Raw genomic sequence first — 10,000 nt, 5'->3', positions numbered from 1 at the left:
GAGGGTAGAGATATCTTCCCATGTTCCCCTTTCTTTTGTTAAGGGTGCTACTTAAACAGTACGCCCTCTCTCTTATTTGTATCTACTGAAGAGGATTGCAGTTTGCAATCGAAATATATAGATTCCCCGTTTCCAGTCTTTTCTACTCCAACAGTGGTTTCTACGTTATATATATATATATGTATAAGTATATATATATATATATATATATATATGTAAATACATATATCTATATACATATATATATATATATATATATACATATATACATACATATATCAAGGCTTTTTTCCCCTTTCAAGGGAGGTAGCCAAAAAGGAAAAGGCATAAAAATATTCCCACCCATTCCACCCCTGAATACACTCCACACCTCTCCACCCTCCCTCTTATCTTAGCACCTCCTGGATGACGGGTCATCCCTGCACCTTGTCCACTGCCCTGGGTCAGACGCAGTGTCGCAGGACACAGCACATCCACAGCAAGGCCGCTTCATTAAATCGACGACCCCCCCCCTCTCCGTCCCCCCATGCATAAAAGGAGAAGACGGGGAGAAATCCCTTCGGGCTGTGTCAAATTTTGCTCACACATACTACCTCACCCCCCCCATCCCCCAGCCCATTCCACCTCATGCATCACAACATCCTCCATATACAACCATTCTCCATTCATTCCTGTCTTCTGTCCTCTTCAGTCCTTCCTCAACAGACATTCCCCTTTTCCCCAAAGCACCCTTCACCCCATCCATCCACCTCATCCTAGGATGTCCCCTCATGTTCACTCCCTCCACATCTGCCTTCCATACCTCTTTTACTAGTCTTTCTTCACTCATTCTTTCCATGTGTCCAAACCATCCCAATATTCTTTCATCAACCCTATCTCCCAACTCCCTTTCCACCCCTGTTCTCCTCCTCATCTCCTCATTTCTCACTCTATCCAGCCTAGTAACCGCTATCATACTTCTCAGACACCTCATCTCAAACACATTCAAACTCCCTCTCTCTTCCTCTCTTATGTTCCATGTTTCTGCCCCATACAGTGCTGTTGGCACAATCACTCCTTCATACAGTCTCCTCTTAGAATCCATTCCCAAATGTCTATTCCTCATTACACTCTTTAAGCCACCAAGGCATTTACTCGCTTCTCTCAATCTACATTATACCTCCACCTTCACTCCACCTTTTCCTGCCACATTTGCACCCAAGTATCTAAAAATATCCATTTCCTCCAGTCGCTCTCCCTTAATGCTCACTTCCAGTCTACTGCCACTTTCACCCCTTGTACATCTCATCACCTTACATTTACCCACATTTATCTTTAGCTTTCTTCTATCACACACTCTCCCAAACTCTGTCACCAACTTCCTCAATCCCTCCTCCGATTCTGCCACAAGCGCAGTGTCGTCCGCAAACAATAGCTGGCTCACCTCCCATTTTTCTCCATTTTCTTTAACCATCTCCAATCCCTGACCCACCACCCTCGCATTTACCTCTCGCACTACCCCATCCATGTATAAGTTGAACAGCCAGGGCGACATAACGCATCCTTGACGAAGTCCCACCTTTACCTCGAACCACTCACTCTCTCCATTTCTAATCCTGACACAAGCTCTACTACTCTCATAAAAACTCTTGACAGCTCCCAGAAGCTTTCCTCCTATCCCGTATATCTGCATAACCTCCCACAGTGCCTTTCTGTCTACCCTATCGTAACCCTTTTCCAGATCCATAAAAGCCCAAAAAACATCCTTCTCTTTTCCTATAGCTTTCTCACATATCTGTCTTACCACAAAAATCTGATCTACACAACCTCTACCCATCCTAAATCCACACTGTTCCTCACCAATTACTCCCTCTGTTCCTCTCCTAATCCTCTCGGTCAAGATCCTCCCATAAGCCTTCCCAACTACACTTAACAAGCTAATCCCTCTGAAACTACTACATTCACACTTGTCCCCTTTTCCCTTGTAAAGAGGAACTATACAGGCACTCCTCCAGTCCTCCGGCACTCTACCCTCTCTTCAGCAAACATTGAATAACCTCATCAGCCAGTCCACCATCACTGTACCTCCCTTTTTCAGATATTCTGCATGGCATCCATCCAGACCAGGTGCCTTACCTGCTTTCATCATCTTAACAACTGCCTTCACTTCATATATGTATATATACACATATATATATATACATATATATATATGTGTATATATATATATATATATATATATATATATCCCACTGTCGGAGAAACAAAGCAAAAGAAACAGACGAACTGTATATTTCGACCACTACTGTGGTCCTCTTCAGCAGATAGATACAAGGTAAGATGTACAAGAATATATACAATGAGAGAGGTACAAAGTAGGAACAAGGGGAGGTGGCTCAAGTCACATGTCCGAGGTGGGGCGGATTCGGTAATGGTAATAATTTATTCACAGCATAAGTTGTTATACAATCAGGTGACCATTGCCCTTTAGATGTATTGAAATTTGGCAAGTGTTTAATGAGGAAAGATTCAACTATCTTTCTCCTGAAGCTACAATTAGGAGAAAGATAGTTGAATCTTTCCTCATTAAACACTTGCCAAATTTCAATACATCTAAAGGGCAATGGTCACCTGATTGTATAACAACTTATGCTGTGAATAAATTATTACCATTACCGAATCCGCCCCACCTCGGACATGTGACTTGAGCCACCTCCCCTTGTTCCTACTTTGTACCTCTCTCATTGTATATATTCTTGTACATCTTACCTTGTATCTATCTGCTGAAGAGGACCACAGTAGTGGTCGAAATATACAGTTCGTCTGTTTCTTTTGCTTTGTTTCTCCGACAGTGGGTAATTAAAACATTTTACTAAATGTGCTACTACATTTTCGTCTTGTGAAATATATATATATATATATATATATATATATATATATATATATATATATATATGTATATATATATATATATACATGATTTGGGTGATGGCGAACATAATCACAAGGGAAAAGACGGACTCATAATCGCTTACGTGTCGTTCACTTAGGAATTTCTTCACCGAGTGTACAGAAAACTGTGATAGAAGCTTAAGCGCCAAATTCAGTTATCTTGCCGCATACTTGGGAAAGGTCGCTTTTATTTTTCTGACGTGTTCTAGAATTAAAATGTTGGTTTGTCTTGCTAAATCAATAAATCCCCCTCGATGGTTCGAATAATTCTCAGTTGAAATGTATGCTGCTTCTAGAATCCTTCTAATGAATTTTTCATAACCTTTATGCAGCATTTTGTCTCCTCCTCAGTTTGGTTAATGGTCGAATTTTTCCGCATGAACTACTATAGAATTACAAAGAATTACAAAGGATTACAAAGGCGGAGCATGCCGACAGGAGACCTTTTAGTCCATATCTAGGTCGGATGCGAAAAAAAATCATAATAATAAAATAATAAATAAAAACTATAATAATGTAAATAACAAATAAAATATATAAATAAATGCATAGGTATAGTTAAATAATAAACAAACAGGTAAATAGTAAATAATAATAAATTGACATATAATTAATAATAAATGAAAATCAGACAGACAAATGATAACAAAACAAAAACAAATAATATAAGATAAATTATAATCATTAAAGCATCTTGCTTAGGTGTTTATCTAAATGATTCTTAAAGCTTCGAACTGAACTACATTGCACTACCTGTGCAGGAAGTTTATTCCATTCATTAACTACACGGTTGGCAAAGTTGTTTCTACCAACTTCCAAATTGAATCAATTTCCGGACAGTTTGAGACCATTGTTTCTTGTCTGATTCTCATTCAATGTAAAAATTTTGTCACTTTTGATGTTGTCAATTCCCTTTAAAATCTTAAAGACCTGTATCAAGTCACCTCTGAGTCTACGCTTTTTTAGGGAAAACAGATTCATATGTTTTAGTCGATTTTCGTATGATTTATTTTTGATATTTGGAATCAGTTTTGTGGCTCGCCGTTGTACTTTTTCAGTCTGTCAATGTCTTTAATTACATGTCCTATGTACTTTAATGTCGTTTTTATGACCATAAATTCTTTTGTCCAATTCCCTTACTGATTTACCATAGTATGCCATTGTGCAACCATTGCATAAGATTTTATACACAACACTGTTTTCAGTGTTAGCTCTATTTTCCGAAGTCTTGATCAAATCACCTATCCTCTTTTTGGCTACTTTAGCTACGTTCATACCCGTTTTTATCAGATATCTGTCTATTACCGGAGAAGTTTCTGATCCTGGTACTAATACAAAATTGGTAATAATTTTATAATTTCTATCTTTCCACGACTATAAATAGTTATTGTTTTTCTTTTTAATCTCCTTATCAATCCCTTTGGGTATCCAAGTTTGTCGAAGGCTTTCATAATATGATAAAATTCTTCCTCTAAGTATTCTTCGCTACGCATCCGTAGTGCCCTGAGAAAAAAGCCTATCACTATGCCACTACTTGTCTTTTAATCATATGCGGAGAAGTAATGTACTAAAATCGTCTTTGTTTTCTTTCTGTTTACTGAGAATCTCACAGGTGGGGTATTGGCTGATTGTTATTGTGGCAAAGTAGCATGCAGTTGATACTTTAGGGTCTATATGGGGCGCCCCCACGGACCAGATTCACACATCATTTTGTCTGTGATAGAGGAAAACTCTTCATAGAGAAATGATGACACTTTTATACTACGACTGTCCCTCCGTTATGCTGTCCCCCAACCCCTTGTTGCTGTCCTGTACCATTTCTCTGAGTATTCTTTTTCTGCTGTGGGGGAATTCCCTGTGGTGGGGGAAAAGAATACTGCCAGCAAGTATTTCCACTTGGATCGTAAGAGGCGAGAAGAAAGGGACGGGGATTGGAACTAGGCATCCTTCTCCTTGTAGCCCCACAGGGGACATTCCTAAACAAAAAAGAGAAGGCATAAGAGGGGCTGGGAGTTTTCGGACCAGCACCCTAAGGTTTGGGTCTTTTAATGTGCGTGGATGTGGTACAGATGAGAGTAAAAGGGAAGAGATAGGTAGTATGTTTGTGAGAAGAAAGATGGATGTGTTAGCTTTGAGTGAAAATAAGTTGAAAGGAAAGGGTGAGTGTAAGTTTGGGAGTGTAAGTGGGAGGTTATCAGGAGTGAAGAGAGGGCGAGGGAGGGAAGGGGTGGCTATTCTAGTAAGTGAAGAGATAGGTAAACGGGTAGTGGAGTGGAAGGAGGTTTCCTCAAAGATAATGTGGATGAAGGTGAAACTGGGAAAGGAGATGTGGGTCTTTGTAAGTGCATATGGGCCTGGCAGTGAGAAGAATGTAGAAGAAAGGGAGGCCTTTTGGATAGATTTAAATGAGTGCATAGAGGATTTAGGAAGAAATGTAAATGTAATAGTACTGGGAGACCTTAATGCTAGGGTAGGAAATGGTCCACTCGATGGAGCGGTTGGGAAATGTGGAGTTCCAGGAAAGAATCGTAGTGGAGAGTTGATGGTGAAAATGTGTCTAGAAAGAGAGTTGATGATAGCAAATACAATGTTTCGGAAGAAAATCAAGCATAAGTACACATGGGAGAGGGTGGTGGAGGGAAGGGTGGTAGATAGAGCGCTAATGGATTATGTAGTGGTAAATAGGATTATGGTAGGAAGAGTTAAGGATGTACATGTGCTAAGGGGAGAGGGTGGGGGAATATCAGATCATTTTTTGGTGGAAGGTAAGCTGAGAGTGGAGGATAGATGGAGAAAGAGGAAAGGGACAAAAGGTAGGGAGGTGCTTAGAGTGAACTCTTTGAATGAAAAGGGAAAGGAGGATGAGTACGAAAAGAAGCTGAAGAAGGAGTGGGAGGTAGTAAAGGATAGAGTGGCGCTGGGTGTGGAGGAGGAATGGGGATGGTTCAAGGAGGGAGTCATAAAGTGTGCAAGGATGGTGTGTGGAACAAGAAGGACAGGGGGAAATAGAAGAAAGGGTAGTGAATGGTGGGATGAGGAAACAAAGAAGGTTGTAGAAGAGAAGAAGCGAGCTTTCATAGATTGGTCACAAAATAGGACGAGGGAGTCATATGAGAGGTACAAAGAAAAGAAAAGAGAAGTAAAGCAAAAGGTAAAGGAGGCAAAGAGGAGAGCAGATGTGAATGGGGTAAGAGTTTGACAGAAAATTTAGAAAGTAATAAAAAAATGTTTTGGAAAGAAATTAAAAGAAGAAGAGGAGGCGAATCAAGTAGAGAAGAAAAGGTAAAAGGTGCAGATGGACAGATGATAATGGAAGAGAAGGCAGTAAGGGGAAGATGGGCACAATATTTTAGGGAGTTGCTAAATGTGAAGGAGGATAGGGAGGGAAAGATAGCTGCAGTGGGAAATGCGAAGAAAATGTGAGTGAGGAGTGAGGAGAATGGAGGAGAAATAAGGAAGGATGAGGTGAAGGCAGTTGTTAAGATGATGAAAGCAGGTAAGGCACCTGGTCTGGATGGATGCCATGCAGAATGTCTGAAAAAAGGAGGTGCAGTGATGGTGGACTGGCTGGTGAGGTTATTTAATGTTTGCTGAAGAGAGGGTAGAGTGCCGGAGGACTGGAGGAGTGCCTGTATAGTTCCTCTTTACAAGGGAAAAGGGGACAAGTGTGAATGTAGTAGTTTCAGAGGGATTAGCTTGTTAAGTGTAGTTGGGAAGGCTTATGGGAGGATCTTGATTGAGAGGATTAGGAGAGTAACAGAGGGAGTAATGGGTGAGGAACAGTGTGGATTTAGGACAGATAGAGGTTGTGTAGATCAGATCTTTGTGGTAAGACAGATATGTGAGAAAGCTATAGGGAAGTGGAAGGATGTTTTTTGGGCTTTTATGGATCTGGAAAAGGCTTATGATAGGGTAGACAGAAAGGCACTGGCGGAGGTTATGCAGATATACGGGATAGGAGGAAAGCTTCTAGGAGCTGTCAAGAGTTTTTATGAAAGTAGTAGAGCTTGTGTCAGGATTAGAAATGGAGAGAGTGAGTGGTTCGAGGTAAAGGTGGGACTTCGTCAAGGATGCGTTATGTCGCCCTGGCTGTTCAACTTATACATGGATGGGGTGGTGCGAGAGGTAAATGCAAGGGTAGTGGGCAAGGGATTGGAGATGGTTAAAGAAAATAGAGAAAAGTGGGAGGTGAGCCAGCTGTTGTTTGCGGACGACACTGCGCTTATGGCAGAATCGGAGGAGGGATTGAGGAAGTTGGTGGCAGAGTTTGGGAGAGTATGTGATAGAAGAAAGCTAAAGATAAATGTGGGTAAAAGTAAGGTGATGAGATGTACAAGGGGTGAAAGTGGCAGTAGACTGAAAGTGAACATTAAGGGAGAGCGACTGGAGGAAGAGGATATTTTTAGATACTTGGGTGCAAATGTGGCAGGAAAAGGTGGAGTGAAGATGGAGGTATAATGTAGATTGAGAGAAGGGAGTAAATGCCTTGGTGGATTAAATAGTGTAATGAGGAATAGACATTTGGGAATGGATTCTAAGAGGAGACTGTATGAAGGAGTGATTGTGCCAACAGCACTGTATGGGGCAGAAACATGGAACATAAGAGAGGAAGAGAGAGGGAGTTTGAATGTGTTTGAGATGAGGTGTCTGAGAAGTATGATAGCGGTTACTAGGCTGGATAGAGTGAGAAATGAAGTGATGTGGGGAAGAACAGGGGTGGAAAAGGAGCTGGGAGATAGGGTTGATGAAAGAATATTGGGATGGTTTGGACACATGGAAAGAATGAGTGAAGAAAGACTAGTAAAAGAGGTATGGAAGGCAGATGTGGAGGGAGTGAACATGAGGGGACGTCCTAGGATGTGGATGGATGGGGTGAAGGGGGCTTTGGGGAAGAGGGGAATGTCTGTTGAGGAACGACGGGAGAGGACAGAAGAAAGGGGTGAATGGAGAATGGTTGTATATGGATGATGTTGTGATTGCATGAAGTGGAATGGCTGGGGGGATGGGGGGTGAGGTAGTATGTGTGAGCAAAATTTGACGCAGCCCGAAGGAATTTCTCCCCGTCCTCTCCTTTTATGCAATGGGAGGACGGAGAGGGGGGGTCGTCGATTTAATGAAGCGGCCTTGCTGTGGATGTGCTGTGTCTTGCGACACTGCTTCTGACCCAGGGCAGTGGACAGGGTGCAGGGATGACCCGTCATCCAGGAGGTGCTCAGATAAGAGGGAGGGTGGAGGGGTGTGGAGGGTATTCAGGGATGGAATGGGTGGAAATAATTTTATGCCTTTCCCTTTTTGGCTACCTCCCTTGTAAGGGAGAAAAAGCCTTGGTATATGTATATGTATGTATGATCAATGTATCAAGGAAGGGTAATTGTCTAGTTCCTCCTCTACGGTGAACTGAATATCGTTGTTGACCTCGTTAAGCATTCTTACTTTATTATTTACATCAGTGTTTTCAAGGATGATAGCGATGATATAGTCTATATATCTGAACCAGTTTGATCCTCTACCCTCAATTTTGATCTTTTTTTTCTAGTAACTCCATGTATAGAGAGGCCATCACTCCATTTAAAGGACATAGGAAGACCTCTGTGTTGCTCATACTCCTCACCATTAAAAATAAACGCACCAAAATTGACGCAAAAATCTATCAAGTCTATATAATCTTGTTTTCTTACTGGTAGGTCAGCATCGTTCATATCTTTTATTACTTTATTTATTGCTTCCAATGCACCATTAGTGGAAAATAAAGCCTTAACATCGTAGTTTACTAACTTTTTTCCCAGTGAAACCTAAATCCTTGAGTCTTGTCAATAGATAGTTGGATTTTTTTTAAGTGCATATTACTGATCGACACCGTTACCTGTGATAGCGGTTTGGCCAGACAGTTCGCCAATCTGTGGGGTGTAATGCCAACCCCTGAAGTTATGAGTCACATGGGAGCGTTAGCTTTGGGAATTTTAGGTAGACCACGTGCCCTAGGAGTATTGGGGTCTTCTTCCAGAAGTCATATTAATTTGTTACATTTTTCAGCCTTACTAAGAATTTTTCTGGCATGTACTTTGAATTTATCTGTCTCACTCGCTGCAAAACCTCCATATATTTTGCGATAAGTATTATCATCATATAAGAGCTCCATCATTTTATAGATATAGTCCTCTTCTGTTAGAATTACGATACCATTTCCTTTATCTACATTGGTAATTACTATGTCTTTGCCAAAGCCAAAATTTACTAAAGCTTTCTTTAATCTTTTGAGAATGACACATTCGTTTTCTGTACATTCTGAAAAAGTTCCTATGTGAACGAAACGTAACAATGATTAGGAGTCCGTGTTTCCCCGTGTTTATGTTCTGTATCACACATATCATTTGTCTGAATTCTTTGTCAATATATATATATATATATATACATATATATATATATATATATACATACATATATATATATATATATATATATATATATATATATATATGCATGTATATATGTGTATCTTTTCAATCGCAAATCACTTTTAATTCCATGTCATCGCAGTCGAGACTGAGAGGAGCTCTAAGGAAGCATATGTTGGAAATTGAAACGTGGTCCAGCCGAGGACTCGAACTCAGCTCGGACATGACAAACGTCAGTGACTTAGCTCATTACGCTATCTCTCTTAATAGCACAATGAGCTAAGTCACTGATATTTTGTCACGTCCGAGCTGAGTTCGAGTCCTCGGCTCGACCACGTTTCAATTTCCAACATATGCTTCCTTCGAGCTCCTCTCAGTCTCGATTGCGATGACATGGAATTAAAAGTGATTAGTGGCTGAAAAGATGTTAATATGTTCACTGGGAACCATTCAGTGTATGTATATATATATATATATATATATATATATATATATATATATATATATATATATATATATATATATATATTTTTGTGTTTGTGTTTGTGTGTTTGTGTGTGTGTGTGTGTGTGTGTGTGTGTGTGTGTGTGTGTGTGTGTGTGTGTGTGTGTGTGTGTGTGTGTGTGTGTGTGTGTGCATGTGTGTGTGCATGTGTGTGTGTGTGTGTTTGTATG

At 40.5% G+C, this 10,000-nt stretch overlaps 1 protein-coding gene across 11 annotated transcripts in view; it reads right to left on the bottom strand.

Moving 5' to 3' along the window:
* LOC143037433 (uncharacterized) overlaps positions 1–10,000 on the bottom strand; it is a 297,418-nt gene that overhangs the window by 145,235 nt on the left and 142,183 nt on the right. The window lies entirely within an intron of this gene.

The sequence above is a fragment of the Oratosquilla oratoria genome, chromosome 22 (assembly GCF_046742065.1).
Source record: "Oratosquilla oratoria isolate Oo_2021 chromosome 22, ASM4674206v1, whole genome shotgun sequence".
Classification (NCBI taxonomy): Eukaryota; Metazoa; Arthropoda; class Malacostraca; order Stomatopoda; family Squillidae; genus Oratosquilla; species Oratosquilla oratoria.
Note: the sequence above shows the minus strand (reverse complement) of the source record. Positions and strands in the feature narration are given on the sequence as shown.